The following is a 6,920-nucleotide window of genomic DNA, read 5'->3' on the forward strand; positions in this document are numbered from 1 at the left end:
ATGATCAATTCAAAGCTTATTTCAGGTAGTTAAATGTACACGGCCTTCAGAAATTCCTAGTAAGAGTCTCAACTCCATATCCTCACAGGTTAATAAATGTTTCAATTTATGGCAACGATTTCTCTCATGGAGTTGGAATACAGATAAATGCTCAGAAAAATGGTTTACAGAATGCAGACAGACAAACGAGCCAAACTAATCAAAAGATAGAAAATCCATTGATTCAAAATCTAGTTGTTCTTATTATATATTTTTTCCATATATATATATATATATATATTTCATAACATCATGGAATCAGACTAAGTTTATGCTTCTTGACCACATATTTATTTAATTTGTACAATAAATATCTCTCTTTCTTTTTTTTTTTAATTATGAGAGATATATGAGTCGTAGCATATAACTTAAAAATTACATAGATCTTCAATATCTTTCTTTTTGTATTTTTCTCCTTTTTTTCTCAGGAAATATCATTTTTTTTTCAAAATAAGAACTCAAGATCTAAACAATAGATAGTCTCTCTCATGATCAATAAAGGCTCGAAAGCTGTTTTCTCAGTCCTCTCCACTCACTCACAAAATATGTGTGAGTTTAAAATTTTAGGCACTCTTATAAGGTATATCTTGGGCCATATACTTTAATACCTGATTTTATCACAATGGTTAATCACTCAAAAAGATTTCATAAATCATATTTTTATATTGATCAGAATATTAAAATTGACTTTTTTTTTCAAATAAAAATTTAAACATTCTTAAATAGATTAATGCATGTTCTAATTTAAATCTTTCAAACATGTAATGTATGACATTTTTGCAAAAATTACTAAGATACAAACAATAAACATGATTTTATTTTAAAATAATATATATATTTTTTTTTTTTTTTATTTTAAATTTTTTTTTTAATTTTTTTTATAAGTTTGTTCTCCCCCCAATCAGAATATGACATTGTCCCTAATATCAAAATAACTATTAATAAAGAGTACATAATGAAAGAGATATCACCTAGAATTTTATTGAAGATAACAAACTGAAACAAACACAAACCAATCCACGACTTTTGAATCAATGATCCAACTTCCTTTTCTTACTGCTTGATTGCGACCAATTGATCTTTGTTATCATCGGATCAGGCTTATGAACAAAAGCTTCCAAATCATCAATTAATTGGTCGGCAGTCGAAGCACAGATGAGCATCCGTCGTGAATTTTCTGAAATGAAATTCTGTTCCACAGCTTTATCAAGAAATGTCAACAAACTGTCATAATAATTATTGATATTCAACAAGCCCACAGGTTTATTATGGATATTAAGTTGTGCCCAAGAAACAATGTGAAAAATTTCTTCTAATGTACCAAAACCACCTGCTAGTGCGATAAAAACATCAGAAGTTTCAATCATTTGAGTGATTCTTTCATACATAGAAAAAACTTTTAATTCCTCTCCAATCGTAACACCTATAATATTTCCTTCAGCTAAAGCTGTAGGAATAATACCCAAAACCTGACTACCTCCAAGATGAGCAGATGTTGAAACAGATCCCATTAACCCAATATTACCTCCCCCATATACCAAGTGAATTTTTCTTTCAGCCAATATCTTTTCAAGATTATTTGCTGCTTCTACAAACACTTCATTTTTTCCAGGACTCGACCCACAAAATACACAAATATTTTTCAATGATTGTGCAGAGGTTCCAGCCATGTTTTTTTACTTTCTTCTTTTTTTTTCTTCGAAAATAGAGAGAAAGATGAGAGATTTTATAGGGGTAATATGTTATCAGGACAAAACTATGGGTCACAGTTGTAAACAGAATAAACAGTAAAAACAATAATGACACACATGCATGTAAACAGTAATGTGATTGTGGCTCACAATTTTCCTCTGGTTTTACGTTCAGAAACGACTTCAACGCCTTCTATGAGTCGAGGATATGCTTCCCATCCAATTTTCTTATAAATTGGCAAACAGGGTCTTTTTTAGTTGGATTCCCAAGACTATGACGCTCATCTTGGAATTGTTTCCATAAACGGAGAAGTTCAATATGCACATGTCAACTAGAATGCGTCCCAAGAGTCAATAAGATGTTATCTAAAGACTCCTTACTCAGCCCATTCTTAATGAAACAAATTTTATCTTCTCTGTTATTGGAAACACATCCAAAAGATCTGCATCGTTTGTCACAAGTCCATCTTGCACACTTATGACAAACCCCTAAACTTTTGGCCCTTCGATTTTTCGCATAAGTGCTTTTTCCTAATCCAAGCAAATACCGAATGAGCAATGATTAACTTCTCCTCCTAATCGGACCTTAACTTCTATTACAAGACGAATATCTTCTGGAATTCCTTTTTGCATTAGCAATCTCAATCTTTCACACCTTCCTGCATAAATTTTTCTTAGAACATTTTCAGAAACAGAGGGAAAATATTTAAAAATTTTTGAGAGAATTTCATCCATTTTGAAAAGAAAAGAAATGATTTTTTTTTAATTTTTGTATCAGCAATTATGGGAAACTGATTAAACCGACTATGAAAGTCACGGAGTACCGTTATCCGCCATTTAACCGGGAAAAGAAAAAGATTAAGGAAACCTGAAATAAAAACAAACAAAATTAAATGCAACACAAAAAAAATCAAGGATCGGAAAGTGAAATAAACTCTTCTTGAATAATTTCATTTTCTAAAAATGGTTTAAGCCTTTGTCCATTTACTTTAAAAACATCACCATTTTTAGGATTTTCAATATCCACAGCTCCATAAGTATACAAATGCTTTACAACATATGGGCATGTCCATCTTGATCGTAATTTTCTTGGGAATATGTGAAGTCGAGAATTATAAAGCAAAACATTTTTACCAATCTCAAAAGATTTTCTAAGAATTGTTTTATCATTAAATGATTTGATTTTTGCTTTATAAATCCTTGAATTCTCATACGCGTCATTTCTGAGTTCATCAAGTTCATTAAGTTGCAATTTACGCAATTTTTTGGCATCATCAATGTTTGAATTTAAAGTTTTGATCGTCCAATAAGCTTTATGTTCCAATTTCACAGGCAAATGACAATGTTTTCCGTAAACCAACCTATAGGGAGACATATTCAATGATGTTTTAAAAGCTGTCGATATGCCCAAAGTGCATCATTAAGTCGCAGAAACCAATCTTTTCTATTTGAGTTAACACTTTTTCCAAAATTTGCTTTATCTCCCTATTAGCTAATTCAACTTGTTCATTTGTTTGAGGATGATAAGTAGTAGTTACTTTATGAGTAATACCATATTTTTTCATTAATGAAGCAAAAAGTTTATTAACAAAGTGAGTTCCCCCATCACTTATCATGGCTCGAGGAATTCCAAATCTACTAAAAATATTTTCTTTTAAAAATTTGATGACGATTTTATGATCATTTGTTCGACATGGAATTGCCTCTATCCATTTGGAAACATAATCAACTGCAACTAAAATATACAAGTATCCAAACGACTGTGGAAAAGGTCCCATAAAATCTATTCCCCAACAATCAAAGATTTCAATTTCAATAATAGGATTCAAAGGCACCATGTTTCTTTTTGAAATCGCACCCAATTTTTGACAATTTTCACAAATCTTGCAGATTTCGTGGGTGTCTTTAAACAAAGTGGGCCAATAAAATCCACACTGCAGGATCTTTGCAGCTATTTTCTTTGAAGAAAAATGTCCTCTGCATGCTTCTGAATGACAAAATTTAATGACACTACTTACCTCATTGTCGGGTATGCAACGTCGAAAAATTTGATCCGGACAATACTTGAACAGATACGGATCATCCCAATAAAAGTTTTTTACCTCATTCAAAAATTTTCTTTTATCCTGAGAACTCCATTGCGGTGGCATTTTTCCTGTCACAAGAAAATTTCCTATGTTAGCAAACCAAGGTGTAGTAGTAACTGAAAATAGATGTTCATCAGGAAAATTATCGTTAATTGGTGTCATTTCACAAGATGATCATGTTACTAGTCTTGATAAATGATCGGCTACGACATTCTCGGTTCTTTTTTTATCTTTGATCACAATGTCAAATTCTTGAAGCAACAAAATCCATCGTATCAGTCGAGACTTTGCATCCTGTTTGGTCAACAAATATCTAATAGCAGAATGATCAGTAAACACAATAGTCGTTGATCCAATCAAATAAGAACGAAATTTATCTAATGCAAATATTACAGCAAGTAGTTCTTTTTCAGTTGTGGAGTAATTCATTTGGGCATTGTTTAAAGTTCTACTTGCATAATATATCACATAAGGCTTACCATTTCTTCTTTGACCCAATACTGCACCGACTGCATAATCACTTGCATCACACATGATTTCAAATGGTAAAGACCAATCAGGAGGTTGCATGATAGGAGCTGATGTTAAATGTCGAATGATTTTGTCAAAAGCATTTTGACATTCTTGAGTCCACTCAAATGCAGTGTCTTTTGTTAAGAGGTTACAAATGGGTTTAGAGATTAAACTAAAGTCATTTATAAACCTCCTATAAAATCCAGCATGTCCCAAAAATGAGCGAATTTCTTTAATGGTTTTTGGAGGGGGTAAATTGGCAATGACATCAACTTTTGCTTTATTAACTTCAATTCCATGAGATGTCACGACATGTCCCAAAACAATTCCAGAAGTAATCATGTAATGACATCTTTCCCAATTTAAAATAAGACCTTTTTCCTCGCATCTTTTTAAAACTTTTTCCAAATTTTCAAGACAATTATCAAATGTATTCCCAAAGACAGTTAAATCATCCAAGAAAATTTCCAAATAATTTTCAACCATGTATCAAAAAATTCTTAGCATACATCTTTGAAATGTTGATGGGGCATTGCATAATCCAAATGGCATCCTTCTAAATGCAAATGTTCTAAAAGGACATGTGAATGTAGTTTTATCTTGATCTTCGAGTGCAATGGGAATTTGATAATAACCTGAATATCCATCAAGAAAACAGTAGTATGGATGACCTGCTACTCTTTCTAAAATTTGATCCAAAAATTGTAATGGAAAATGATCTTTTCTAATGGCGTCATTTAATTTTCTATAATCAATACACATCTGCCAACTAGATGGGACTCGACTTGTTAACAATTCACCTTTTTCATTTTTTATCACTGTGATGCCAGATTTTTTCGGAATTACTTGTGTTGGGCTTACCCACTTACTATCAGAAATAGGGTAGATAATCCCAACATCAAGTAGTTTGAGAACTTCAGTTTTCACAACATCTTTCATGTGTGGATTTAATCTCCTTTGTGGTTGTTGAGATGTTTTTGCATTTTCTTCTAAGTGAATTTTGTGAGTGCAAATTAGTGGATTAATGCCCTTGAGATCTTTTAGTGTCCAACCAATTGCATTTTTATGTCTTTTAAGCATATCAACTAATTTACCTTCTTCATCACTTGCTAGTTTGGAAGAAATTACCACCGGATATGTTTCATCTTCTCCAAGAAATGCATACTTCAATTCTTCTGGCAAGGGTTTTAACTCCAATATGGGTGGTTCGTCTTTGTTCTCATATTTTGCATCAAATTCTTTCTCTGATCCTGGTAACGAGTGATACCTGATAAAATCATCAAGATCAATTTCAATATTTTCTTTAACAGTTTCAATTGAACAAATATCTAATTGATCACGAGCACTCCCTTCTTGAATGTTTTCTTCCACAAGAGTTTCAATAAGATTTTCATCTTCACTTTCATCTCCTTTGTCATGTGGTTGCTTACAAAGATTAAACACATTAAGCTCCAGGGTCATGTGACCAAATGACAACTTCATTATTCCATTCCTGCAATTTATAAGAGCATTAGAAGTTGCTAAAAATGGACGACCTAAAATTACAGGAATTGCATTACAAGCTTCGATAGGTTGTGTATCTAAAACTATGAAATCGACAGGATATTCAAAGTTATCAACTTGGATCAACACTTCTTCTACCATACCTCTTCGCACTTTAACAAATCTATCAGCAAGTAAAAGTGTTACGAAGTATGTTTTAACTCGCCTAGATTGAGTTCTTGATAAACTGAATATGGAAGTAAATTCACACTAGCTCCAAGGTCAAGCAAGGCTTTTTTAATCTTTCGTTCTCCAATAATACAAGAAATAGTAGGACCCCTTTTTATATTTCTAAGCATTATTATTTTGAATAATTGCACTTACTTGTTAGGCTAAAAATGCTTTCTTTTTCACATTCAATTTTCTTTTCACAGTGCACAAGTCTTTCAAAAATTTGGCATATGATGGTACCTGTTTTATTGCATCTAATAAAGGAATATTAACTTTTACTTGTTTAAAAATATCATATATATCAGAATTCAAATTTGATTTTTTTTGTATTTTTTAATGCATGAGAGAATGGTGGTGACACTGTCTGTTGAACCTCCTCTTCGCAAGGTATGGGTTCCACTTCCTTACTCTTTGGAGTTGATTTATCATCATCTTCACAAGGTTCAAGAATGGATTTTTCCACAACCTTACCACTTTGAAGGGTAATAACAGATTTTACCTGATTCGTCGGTTGAGTTCCAGAAGTTTCAGTTTGTGAATGATGATCCTTGGGATTAGGCAGAGGTTGTGAAGGAAATTTACCTTTTTCATGAACATTAAGTGCATATGAAAATTTAGCAAGAGTATCTTTCAAATCTATCATGGTTTGAGCAGTTTGAGTATTGATAGACTCTTGCTTTGCAATGAAAAAATTCAATATATCTTCCAAATTCCTTTTAGGTGGAGGAACATAAGGTGCATAATTTTGAAAATTTTGTTGATTTTGGAAATGTGGTTGTGAAAATTGTGCAGCATTATCATTCCTCCAACTAAAATTTGGATGATTTCGCCAACCTGGATTGTAATTTTGAGAAAATGGTTCAAAATTTGGCCTTTT

General features: G+C 32.1%; 1 pseudogene; it reads right to left on the minus strand.

The window, feature by feature from the left end:
• Window positions 1-788: 788 nt before the first annotated feature.
• LOC140982047 (uncharacterized) overlaps window positions 789-6,920 on the minus strand; it is a 15,951-nt pseudogene continuing 9,819 nt past the window's right edge.

Source organism: Primulina huaijiensis, chromosome 8 (assembly GCF_012295235.1).
Source record: "Primulina huaijiensis isolate GDHJ02 chromosome 8, ASM1229523v2, whole genome shotgun sequence".
Lineage (NCBI taxonomy): Eukaryota > Viridiplantae > Streptophyta > Magnoliopsida > Lamiales > Gesneriaceae > Primulina > Primulina huaijiensis.